Genomic DNA, 12,414 nt, shown 5'->3' with positions numbered 1-12,414 from the left:
GGACCCTCCTAGGAATGACCCTGCAGTTCCCAGAGTTCTCACTAGCCCCTGTAGAGGGCAAATTCTTCTATCTCTCCGCATCCTTCCTCGAGCTCCCTAGCAGGAGCCTGATGGCTGAGGAAGGTGGAGCTATAGGGACCCTGAGCTCTGGGCCCCAGGCCTCCGGAGGAAGCTGTGTCCCTGAGGACTTCATGTGCACCTGAGGCCAGGCCCACCCACCCATGGCCTCCACAAGGGGAGCAGATGGTGCTCTGCCCCTCCACCACTGCTGTGCGCCCCCTGCACTAGTCTCCCTCACATCTCTGCACCCCTGTTTGCCCTGCACTCCAGTCAGCACCCTCTCTGTTGCATGCACCATTCTCTGGGTTATTACTTGTTTTGTTTTTTTATTTATCTTTTCTTCAGAAAAGCTAGGTGTTCAGCTCCATAGAAAACCACACCTTGCTCCAGCTAGGTACGGTCCGTGTCACACACACACACACACACACACACACACACACACACACACACACACACACCAAGTCACCACACCAGTCCTCTTTCATCCTCTCCCCTCCTCCCACCACCATCCCCTTCCCATCACAGGTAAAAGAGCCCAGGCGCCATCTTGCAGAACGCTGTTGCAGCGTGAATTCAGTGGGCGAGTGGCCCTCTTAGGAGGCCACATCATTGTCAAGAAGAGAGACAGAGGTCAGAACTCGTGCACACTTTCCCCCTAGGGAGCTGAAGGTCTGCAGCTGCCTCTCCTGTGCCCTGTGCAGGATCACACTGACCCTTTCCCTGTGGCCTGCACCACCACAGGAACCCTCGTTACTGGCTGTCATCGTGGCCCTGTTTGCAATTATCGACCCCTCATCCAAAATATAAAAGGAGAGTCAGAGGTGTTTAGGAGCGTGCTTGGGGATGGGGAAAGAGGTTCAGTGTGTGTGTGTGGGGGGGGTGCATGAGAATGCGAATTTCACATTCACTCACATAAAAAGCCAGGTGTGGACACACATGTTTATTAGTCCCAGCACTGGGAGGGTGAGACAGGAGGAGTCCTGGAGTTCTCTGCCTAGCCAGTCTGTGTAGCTACTGAGAGCCTTGTGATGATAGCCTAGGTTGCCTTTTGCCCCTCCCACTCCCACCCTCTCACACATACACAATCTCGACGACGACGACGACGACGACAAGTTGTTTGCAGGGAAACCTATGGCTGGCAAGGTTCAGACTACAGGCTCAAGAACTTGAGGGTCCTGGACTGTACCAGTAGTGCTGCCCAAAGACCCTGGTCCCCAACCCCTGCAGACAGTCCCTGCCAACTTCCACCTCAGCAGCAGGCGTACGAGGCCATTCCGCATGGCACTGAGGGCTCGGGACTCCCCTAGACAGAGAGCAGACTGGGAGGGAAGCTGGGAGGTGAGGCCCCACTCCCCACCCGGTCACTGTTGCAGCTGCGGCTGCTGTAACAAGCGGTCCATCAGCTGTTCCACATCCAGTGATGTGTGAGTCAAGCCCTCAGGGAAGGGCCTGGTGGCGGTGTTAGGTTTGCTTAGCTGTAATTCTTGCTCCCCACATAGGCACTAAAGGGGCCCTTGGCCTCCATCCCCCAATTCCCATGCCTACAGCCTGCACACCCTTGGCAGGGAGGCACGGAAGTTGTTACCAGGATATGCTGGGAGCTGCTGGCCCAGTTGCAGGGTGACTTTAGCTGTTTTAGCCAGCGCTGTGGCTGGTTAGGTCCAGGCTGGCCTGGGTAGAACTATGCAAGGAGCAACAGGAAGTGGTGTTGTTGCTGTACTCCATAAGTTGCCCTTTCTGGGAGCTCTGACATAGTGTCTACCTGTCTGCTAGGAGGGTCGAGACAGGGGCAGAGTTAGGTCTTCTATCTCTTCTTGTGTATCTTCAGTTCCCCCTGGGGAATGTAGTAGCCACATGTCCATGTATGGGTGTCCTGAGAGCCCTTGAAGGGGGATGCATGGCTCCCAAATACGACTTCACCTTCTGGGACCTGGCTCCCCAAAGGTTCCACTCCCTCTAACTTCATCTACCAAGAAAGAGTCCTTCCAAACGCCTAATGTGTTCTCAGAGATCACTGTGTTTCCTGTCCTACTGTGGGCCAGCCCCAGATGCAGGAGGAGGTTTATGTTAGCGATGTTGCCCCACACAGCCTCAGAGAAAGACCCCCAAGCCTCTGAAAGCGGGGGTTCCCTTCCAAGAATATCAGAGGTTGAGTCTCCAACCACCTAGAGGAGGATGTAGAAAAAGCCACACACTCACAGAGTGGCAAAGACACCCCAGAAATGGACCCCCACACCATCCTTGCCCACAAATACCATCAAATCTTCTTGGGGAGAGCAGATGCAGTCTCAGGTCTGAAGAATATTAGAGAGATGATCTGCCTTGATTATACAGGGTTCGTACAAAGAATTCAGAGACGCCTTCGAGCTAGAGCAATCTATTAATACGATATATAATATCAGCCAGCCTGCCAGCATGCTGTGTTAATAAATGACAAAGGGTGTTTGACCAAGCCCCGGTGCCAATTTCTGGTTTTAAAGGAACAGCTAAAAATAGGTCTGGGAAGGTACTTTGCTATCAGAGTGAATGATCTGACTCAGAGTGCTAGCCAGGACTGCTCTAAATGATGGCACTAAAAAAAAAAAAAAAAAAAAAAAAAAAAAAAAAAAAAAAAAAATCATTCTCGTTCAAAACCTTTTATTAGAGAAAAGACAGCACCTCTCTGTTTGTACTGTGATGGTAGACACAGCAATAAGACAGGAAAGCGGATTGGATGGCCATCTCTAGGAGAAGAATAATTTGTACTTATTTGCCGTCAGTGTGATTTGAGACCCAAGAGAAGCAGCTGAAAAATAATTTAATATACGGATTTAATATAAAGATACAGAGCCGGAGAGAAAACGCGTAACACAGATCAATAACTTTATTTGTTCTAAAGAACAAGTGGTCAGAACAAGTAATGAAATAATTGGTCCCCACCTGAGATGGGCCCAATAAAAACAGCAGCGCAGAAGCCCCGAGGAATTTCTAGAAACTTTGACAAGAAAAATTTAGGATCATTATAAAGAGTTCAATAATGTCTTCCCAAGGGACAGGAAAGGGAAAAATAAGGCAAAGAGGCTGGGATAGTCCCTCGGAGTCATTCTGGAATTAATCTACACAGTCCCTCTGCACTAGGTGGCCGGTTTTGAAAAGCAAGAGAGAATCATCCTTAAGGTTCATCTGGAAGAATATTCAGTGCCCAGGAGGCTGAGGCAGGAGGATTGAGAGTTTCAGGCCAGACTGAGGTACACAGGGATATGTTGTCTCAAACAACTGTGCCCTCCAGCAAAGTGAATATTCAAAGAAATAAAGCAATGGGGCTAGGGGGGTGGCCCGGTTGGTAGAATGCTTGCTTGGGGGATGAAGCCCTGGATTCTACCCTCAGTTCCATAGAAATGGAGTGTGTAGTGGTCCACCTGCAATCCCAGCACTTGGGAGGCGGAGGCAGGAGGATCACAAGTTGAAGGTTACCCTGTAGTGAGTTTGAGCCAACCTGGGCAACATAACATCCTGTCCAAAAATTAAAAAAGGAAAGCTAAGCAATCAGAGTATATAAACATTTTAGTTATGATATGCTTGTCTAATCCTCTGAAGGACAATGGTGACCAGTCATAGAATATGTACAGTTTTGGTGAAAGAGAGGGGCGGGAAATGTCCTGGGAGAAAGTGCCATGACTGCCTTCTCTCCCATGAGATGTCTTTCTGTCATGACTGCTGGTACAATTCTTATCATTTGTTTGTTTAAGTGTGTGTGTGTGTGTGTGTGTGTGTGTGTGTGTGTGTGTGTGTGCAAGTGTAGAGGCTGAAGGTCAACCTTAGCTCCCCGGGTACCATCACCTTGTTTTTGAGACAGGATCTCTCCCTCTCCAGGGCTCACCAATTAGGCAAAGCTGACTGCCCAGCCAGCCCCAGGGATCCCTTGGCTTTACCTTCTCAGCTCTGGGATCGTAAGCAAGTGTGACCAGGCCTGCTTTTAATGTTGGTTCTGGAGATGAAACCTGGGCCTCTTCCTTGCACAGTGAGCATTTTTACTGACTGAGGGAGCCGTCTCCTCAACCCTACTGGGGTCATCCGTGACGATATGCAAATGTCCTGGAGGAAGGTTGCCAGCTGAGCAAGGTTGGGAAGGAGGGAAGGAGGGAGGGGGAGGCGAGATTGGAGCATTAGGAATCAACCTAAAGGAATAGATTGGTCAATACATCTTGTCAGAACCATTTGCTGCTACTTAGGCGGGGGATGGAGTCGATTCTGATCCTTTTTCCACATGCAGCGAACATTGATATGAGACCAGGCAAGTGTAAGGCGTTGTCCTCTCAGAGGGCAAGCCATTGTCCCCACTCTGCCGAGCTGTGGGAGCCAAGGCTGGGCTCTCAAGCCAAGGATCTGCTGACCGTGAACTTACAAGCTTGCGTCAGGCTCCTGGGAGCTGCAAGGCTGTGAACTCCCATACTTGGCTCAGGGGAGTCTCCTCGGTGGTTGAATGTCACTCCTCGATGCCTGTTGGGGTGGGTGTGATGTGGCCTCTGGGAGATTCTGGTAGCTGTGGGAGCTCCCAAGGGGACAGGGCATTCTGGTGGTGGCTGTAGCAGTAGACGCCATAGAAGCAGGGTGAGCCCCAGGCAGGAGGATACCTTTCACACACCTCCTCAGAACTTGCAGTGCAGCGACAACTCTCAGGACAAACGGAATGTGGGCAGCCCTGGGTATGAGGGGATGGTGTGGGCTCCTTTCCTTCCAACACACTCTTGTTGGGGATGTGGACTGTGTCAAGAGGTCATAGACCCATGGAGTCGTGTCCCACAGAGGGGCAGCTGGAGGCTCAGATACACAGTGGTTCCAGCCATACATGTCTTAATGCCAATAGCCTCAGGCTGGATTTTGTGTGTTTTCCTTAATTTCCCTAATTAACATAATATTGGGGACTAATTGCTCATTAATTAATTATGTGTGTATGGGGGAGGTGGTGTGGCTGTTTGAAGAGCCCACGTCTCATGCCTTCCACATCATTTTTGAAACAGGGTCTCTCACTGAACTTGGAACAGCACTGAGGTTGCATGTACTGTGAGGTCTAGCTTTCATGAGGGACTGGGGATCGAACTCGGGTCCTCCCACTTCCATAGAAGAACCTTACGCGCTGGTCCTCTCTTCAGCGCCCCTTGCGTGGGCTTTTAGTTCGCGGATAATTGTAACGTCTGAAGAATAGTGGCGCATTTATGACCTCAGTTCAGAATGATGCCTCCAAATCTTGAGTTCATGAGAAATTGCCGGGAATGAGTACAGATCCAACAGCCAAGATGCCGATAGCACAAGGGTCAGCCTGACCTGGCGAGTGGCTTGCAGATGTGTCTGTACCCAGGCCTGTCTGGGAGAGGACAGTGAGACCAGACTCATGTTGTCTCCGGGTCCCAGCAGCCTCCAACAATAGAACTCCTGGGCTTCCCACCAGGCCAATATCAAGCCCCCAAATAGAATCAGAGTTCTTGAGGTTGGGAGAATCAGAAAGGGGCTTTCTGGAACTCAGGGATTCTCAGCGGTCAGCACAGCTCTAGTGGGGAATAGCAGATCTCAGACCAGCCTTCTCTCAAAACAACTGGAAAGATTCAGGTCAGACTAAAGATAGAACCTCCTGGCTGTCAGAGTTATGGGGGGTGTGATGGGACACCCAGACCCATGCTTGCTTTTAGATGAGGCTCTCTGTCTGACAATGGGAACCGTGGCAGAGTTCCTGGAGAGGGTCACACACTGTCTGTCATCTTCAGGGACCAGCCTGGCACCCTCCTCCGAAGACGCCTGCCAGCGCTTGAACAGGGAGCCTTTGCGGACTGATTTCTCCCTCCAATGGTGCAATACATCATCTTTTTTAATTTAAAAAGATGCCCGGTGGAAGCTTCAGAGACCATTAAGTGTTTGGGTCCCTAATTAACTTCAGAGCAGCCTGGAGCAGCGAAGGGAGGGAGGAAGGGAGGGCCACAGGGAGTGATCGGGCCCCAGCTCTAGTTGGGAAGGAAACAGCAGACCAGACTCCCCTCCCTGCATCTCCAGGCCGGAGCCTCTCGGGGGCTGCTGGCTGCCTTGTGCATCTGGCTTCAGCTCCATGGTCCCCTGTGGAAGTTTGGAGTGAGTCAGGAGACTACTTATCTGCAAATTGCCTGCTGAAGCCTTTTGCTGGTCTCTGGTTCCTGGCTGGCTTTCCCTCTCTGAGCTTCTCCCTCCCCCTCCCCCTCCCCCTCCCTCTTCCTCCCTTCCTTCCACCCCACCCCTCTGGATGGCTTTGGTGTCCAGTAGGTGCTCAATAAATGTAGATGGGTTGGGACCTGGGGTTCTCCTACAAGGTCATCTGACATTAGACAGTCTCCCTGTCACCTTGACCCTCCCTGGTGATCTCTGAGCTCTCATAGGGAGGAGCAGAGCATGGGCAAGTGCCATTCTCTAGCCTCCAGTCGCTGGCCAGTTGGAGGACAAGGTCAGGGCCAGTCAAGGTCCAGGGTGTGCTGGGCCTGACCCTGTGTCCAAGTCCCAAGGAGACAGACTGCTGATTGAGCCATTCTGAACTAGCTGGGCTGAGCATGAACTGAGGGTGGGAAGGGGGGAGGGAGAGGGGAAGGGGGAGAGGGAAGGGGCTGGAAGTGTAGGGGAAGTCTAGGCAGCCTTAGTGGGCAGTGAGGAAACCCCCAAAACTGGTCCCTGGGGCCTTCCCTGTGTGAAACTACACATATTCTTTGCCCACCAACACCGTTTCACAAGGCTTCTCTCTACTGCCTCCTTAGCTCACGGTGGGTCTAGAAAACTGTCCGGAAGGAACGGAGAAAACACCCTGTACATTGTTCTAGAAACTTTAAATAGCCAGGCACATGCTTCTTCATCATAGGAGGGAGGACCAAGCTCATCTGAATGAAACTCAGAGAGGGTCAGTAAGTTTCCCAAGGTCACCCAGCCAGAGCTTAGCCAAACCAACCTCGGCACATTAACTTGAGCTGAGGAACAGGGAGCAGGCTGGCCCCTGTCCACTCAGCCTCAGCCTCCCGGATCTGCCCATCATAGCCCTCGGGCTCTGCCGCAGAGCGTCGCAGGACAGTTCTGGCTGGAGCCCTGCTGCAGAGGCGTGTGGAGGTTAGCCGTAAACATGATCTATTGGGAAAACATTGGGACAGTGAAAAGTTATCAATTGATTGATAACTTTCCACTCATCTCTCTGCATCCCCTCCCTGGCCCTCGGCCTGCGCTGCCCTGAGGGTGCAGGATGGGAAGGGAAAGCCACTCCACTTGGCTCAGGTCCAGCTCTGCCCTGGCTGTTCTTCTAGCTCCATGATCGAAGACGGAGCCCATATTTTTAGACACACGTGATCAGTCCCACTCGTCTGCCATGATTATACAAATCGGACCATAAGAAGTTTAAAGGCCTGGAACACCACACTGAAATTCATCATCAGCGAAGGGCTGTGGGGTTGGGACAACATTACTAACAGATCAGTCTGCCTGGGCTGCAGAAGTCCTCTGTGTGTGTGTGTGTGTGTGTGTGTGTGTGTGTGTGCATATGTGTATCTGTGTGCATGTGTGTGTCTGTGTGTGTGTCTGTCTCTGTGTATGGTGTGTGTCTGTGTGTGCATGTGTGTGTGCTTTTGTATGTGTGTGTACATGTGTGTGTCTGTGTGTGCATGTGTGTGTGCTTTTGTATGTGTGTGTACATGTGTGTGTCTGTGTGTGCATGTGTGTGCTTTTGTATGTGTGTGTACATGTGTGTGTATCTGTGTGCATGTGTGTGTCTGTGTGTGTACATGTGTGTGTATCTGTGTGCATGTGTGTGTCTGTGTGTGTGCATGTGTGTGTGTCTATGTGTGTCTGTGTGTGGTGTGTGTCTGTGTGTGTCTGTGTGTGGTGTGTGTCTGTGTGTGTCTGTGTGTGGTGTGTGTCTTTGTGTGTGCATGTGTTTGTGTCCATGTGTGTGTGGTGTGTGTGGTGTGTATGGTGTGTGTGTATGTGTGTGTACAAGAGTCATTCCCAGACACTGAGCTCTGGCCCTCTCACTATATGAAAAACCCCTGCAGACACCCAAAGAAACTCAGGTGGGGAAACAGGTCTGGGTTTGAAAATGGGAGGCTTGGGCAACATAGGCTTGATTCCTCACCCTCAGTTTCTCTGGTCCCTGACTACGCCTTTTGCTTCAAAAGGAGAGAAGTGACCAGGAGCAGGGAGGGGAAGAACTGGATAGGAACTAACCCCACACCTCCTGCCTCTTGTCACCCTGGGTCCTCCCCCAACTCTGCCCTAGAAGCCACCCACTATAGCTTGGGCTACTACCTGGCACTGCCTACTCCTCTCTGCCCTCAGAACGCCCCATACCCCCTAAAGAGTGAGGTCACATGACCTTGTACCCTGGACCCCTCCCCTCTCTGGTGTGCACATCCTCCTTTCTGTCTGCCGGATTCCTACACAGCTGCTAAGGCCTTCCATCTAATGTCCTGCCCTGCAGCCCATGGCCCCAGATGCATCTCCCCTGCTCTCTTCTCTCCTGCCAGACTGTGTTCATGGTCCTTTGAGGGTCCTCCGCTGTGCTTAAACTCTATGCCCAGAATCCCCCCTGCTGAGAACAGGGCACAGAGCAAGGTATGGCCGGAAGTGGTTTCACTGCTCAGGCCTGTCAATCTGTGAGTCAGGTGTTTAGCGAGAGTCCGTGAGAAAACTCTGTTCATCTTCTGATCATTCCTAGGGTGTCTTTGACTGTTCTTCCTTCCCCCCATCCCTCCCTCCCTCCCTCCCTCTCCCTTTCCCTTGTTCCTTCCTTCCTTTGTTCCTTCCTTCTGTATTTGTACATATGAGTGCAGATGTGTATTTGTTCATGCATGCACACGCATGTGTACCTGCACATGGACCTCAGGTACTATTCACTCTTCCTTCCTCCTTCCCTCCCTCCCTCCCTCCTTCTTTGTTTCTTTCTTTGTTTTTTCTCTTTCTTTCTTCCTTCCATTCTTTGTTTCTTTGTTTCTTTCTTTCTTTCTTTCTTTTGAGACAGGGTCTTACTAGTCTGAAATTCGCAGATTCAGCAAAGCTGTCTGGCCTTCAAGCCCCAGGGATCCTCCTGTCTCTGCATCCCTGGCACCGTGGTGACATGCCCAGCTCTTTACATGGCTCACAGGGGGCTGGATCCAGCGTTTTAGTTTCACGTGGAAAGTGCTTTAGCAACCGAGCCATCTCCGCCTGTGACATATCTTTCAATGTCTAATTTACCCGCTCAGGGACCTCTGCCATCTCCATCCAGCCAGATGGTTGGGCCCTCAGCTCCCGGCTTCGGCTTCAAGCCTCCCTGTGATGGGAGGCTTCCTACCTCGGATCTCTCAGAGGTCCTTGTGAGCTGAGCAAGCCCAGGTTTGGCTCCTGCACTCTGTACATGGAATCTACCTTTCAAAGTAGGCCCATTGGCCACCACATCTCCACATCTCACCTGCAGTCTAGGAAATGTCGGGGATGTGGAGACCAGTTGGGGTTCAGTCAAGTGGAAGGCATTAAGGGACAGCCTTGGACATCCAACTGATGGTCATCCACAGGTTCCCATGAGAACCCAGCTCCAAGGCAGGATGAGGGCACAGTGAGTATCAGATACCTGTGGCAAAGGCTGCCATGGAGTGAGCGAGGCAAAGGTCAGGAGTTAGCACCCCCAGAGGTCACCTCCAACAGGGACAGGAGACATCGCTCTCTCAGATCCAGGATGAACAAGGCTGGGGAAAGATAAAGTCGAGAGACAGATGTCACCCTTTTGAGAAAGTTTGCGCTGAAGGGCAGGAAGGGGTGGAGAGGGAGGGGGCACACAGGTTGAGTGTTCTGGTTGTTTCAGCAGAAGATTCTAGAAGGGTCATGTCCAATAGCCATTGGCTGCACTTGGTCATATCCAATAGCCATTGGCTGCACTTCTGACACGAGATAGCCACACTCAGGCAGAGGAACCCTGACGCAGAACGTGGCCCATTGATGTCTGGTCCACGGGGTGGACCGGGCACAGGGCCAGGAAGTAGCCTCCTCATGCAGGGTCTACACACTGCCCTCTACCATGAAGACTGGTTTGGTGATTGAACTACTGAGCACAGAGTGAAAGGAGAGATGGGGGTGTAGACGGGGAGGTGTAGAACAGGGGAATACATGAATTATGGAATGAGTGAGTGTATGAATGGAGGATCTTGCATTCCATTCATCCCCAAGACACCATCTTGGGCCATTGACAGTCACCCATCTAGGGTAGGCGTTCTGCTCCCTTGATAACTACTTCCCATGGTGGCCCTGGTCCCAGTCCTCTGTCTTCCACCTAATTCTGTGTCCATGGATCCAGGTGGCATTGGGCCTGTCTTCTCAACCTACCCTTGGCCTGGACAGGAAGGACCAATTCACTCCATGACCCAGGATGGGCCTTTCTTTCTGGATCTCAGTTTCCCTGATCTGTAAAGCTAAGTGTGGAAGGAGAATTTTGGAGCCCATAGGACTGAGGTCATGGGAGTCCCTGTGAGGCAACGTGAGAAGTGGGTCTGTCTTCCCTTGTTTGAGAGGCTGCTAACCATAGAAGAGGGGACAGCCATGGGTTCCTGCCCTACCAAAGACCCCATCATTGCTGATAAGCCTGGGTGTTGGATGGCAGATGGCCGTAGGAAGATACAGATGACCAGACCATGGCTGGAGGCAGGGTCCCTCACACTCTGCTCTCATACAGCAGCCCCACCATCCGGCAGGGGAGGGCGGGGAGCAGGAGCTGTTCCCTACACTGAGTCATAGCACAAACGGCTAGACTGCCTGCCTTACATGATGTCACATGGTGACAGAGAACATGAAAGAGGCAAGAGGGGACAAAAGAGGACCTGTGAGTCCCCACATAGCCTATCCTACACGTGTGGGTGAGCATAGGCATGTGTGCCTAGGAGGACAGGAAGGCAAACGTCCATTGTACACACCTGCAATTGTGTGCGTAGGAGGCCGGCGCACTGCAGGAGACATCTCGGAGCCTCTTTCGGCCTGTAATCCTACTTAACTCCACTTTCGGTTATTTTGAGCGAGAGATTACAGCTGATTAAGCTCTCTTGCCAGACACCACCCCTCCTGGAGGCTGGGACAGAAAGGCCCTGCCCACCCAGACCAGTGTGCTCAAGACCAGCACTACCAGCTCTGCCTTGAGCACTGCTGTGGTGTCAGTCCAGCCTTTAGGGCATTGAGGATACATTGTACCATCACCATGCCCTTGTCATTGGTGTCAAAACCCAACGAAGTTCTCAGGCCTCGCTTGCTGGCTGAGGATCATGCCACCCCAACTGTCCTATGTCCCCTTTCCAGCTCCGGCGTGCAGGACTCAAGCAGACCCTAGGCTGCTGCACCCCAAGGCAGTGCCTGGGTTCCTCCGGGTCTCCAATCTGTCCACTTCATCTTTCTCAATCAGAAATGGATTCTCTTGGGAGCCAGGCCCTGTTTATAGTGTTTGCAAAAGGGAAATATATATATATTCCCTCCTCATTTGAGTCGCCTCAGTGCAGCCCCGTTGCAGCTGTCAATATTGGTGAAATACACTCGCTGGCTGCCGGCCAGGCCACTGAGTAGTGACAGAGGCTGCTGTAAATCCCCGTATTAACAGGCTAACACCCATTTCTCCGTCGCACAAGTGGGCAGGGTGTGTAGCGCGACGTAAAGGACCCTAGTTCTACCGGGAAGTCTCTTCCTGTCACCCCACAGTCCCATTCGCATGCACTCTGAGCTCTGGAAATTGGGGAAAGGCACAGTCCTGGTCCTGGGGGTATATGTGGCCAGGGTTATGAGTTGGAGGAGACCCATGCATGTATGCCAATTTGGGGTGTGAGATATAGCGGGGGTGGCCCTGGCCCTGGCCCTGGGAACTGGGAGGGGTGTTTTTGTTAAACTTGAGAGGACTTCTTTTTCGTTGTTGTTTTTAACATTTTACATTAATTTATTAATTGCGTGTGGGGGGCGCGGTCAGAGGACAACTTGTAGGAGTTGAATCCCTCCTTCCTCCATATGGGTCCCGGGGATTGAACTCCGGTCATCAGGCTTGGAAGTGTTCCATTATTTGCTGAGTCACCTCGCTGTCTCCCTCCGTCCCAGAAGACCGTGGTAGAGCAGGCTGTTCCTCCTCAACTGCCCTGTAGGGACAGCTTCAAGTCCTGGGTGCCACGTGGATGGATGGCCTCAGAGCTCAGCCATCTGATTCATCTGGAGAAACTGAGGCCCAGAGGAGGTGGCCCACTGGGCCACACGGCAGGAGCTCTACTCATGAACCCTGAGTGTGCCAGGCCACTCCCCTGCCTGCCTCCTCGAGGGCAGAAAAGCCCATCTGCCTCAGGCTGGGGACATTGGCTGGGTGTTCGCCACCCCCTGCAGGCTGGTTCT

The 12,414-nt window shown here is 52.1% G+C and overlaps 1 protein-coding gene across 4 annotated transcripts in view; it reads left to right on the top strand.

Annotated features, from left to right (window-relative positions):
- Positions 1-12,414, top strand: part of Elfn1 (extracellular leucine-rich repeat and fibronectin type III domain containing 1) — a 65,465-nt gene that overhangs the window by 48,634 nt on the left and 4,417 nt on the right. The window lies entirely within an intron of this gene.

The sequence above is a fragment of the Rattus norvegicus genome, chromosome 12 (genome assembly GCF_036323735.1).
Source record: "Rattus norvegicus strain BN/NHsdMcwi chromosome 12, GRCr8, whole genome shotgun sequence".
Taxonomy (NCBI): domain Eukaryota; kingdom Metazoa; phylum Chordata; class Mammalia; order Rodentia; family Muridae; genus Rattus; species Rattus norvegicus.
Note: the sequence above shows the minus strand (reverse complement) of the source record. Positions and strands in the feature narration are given on the sequence as shown.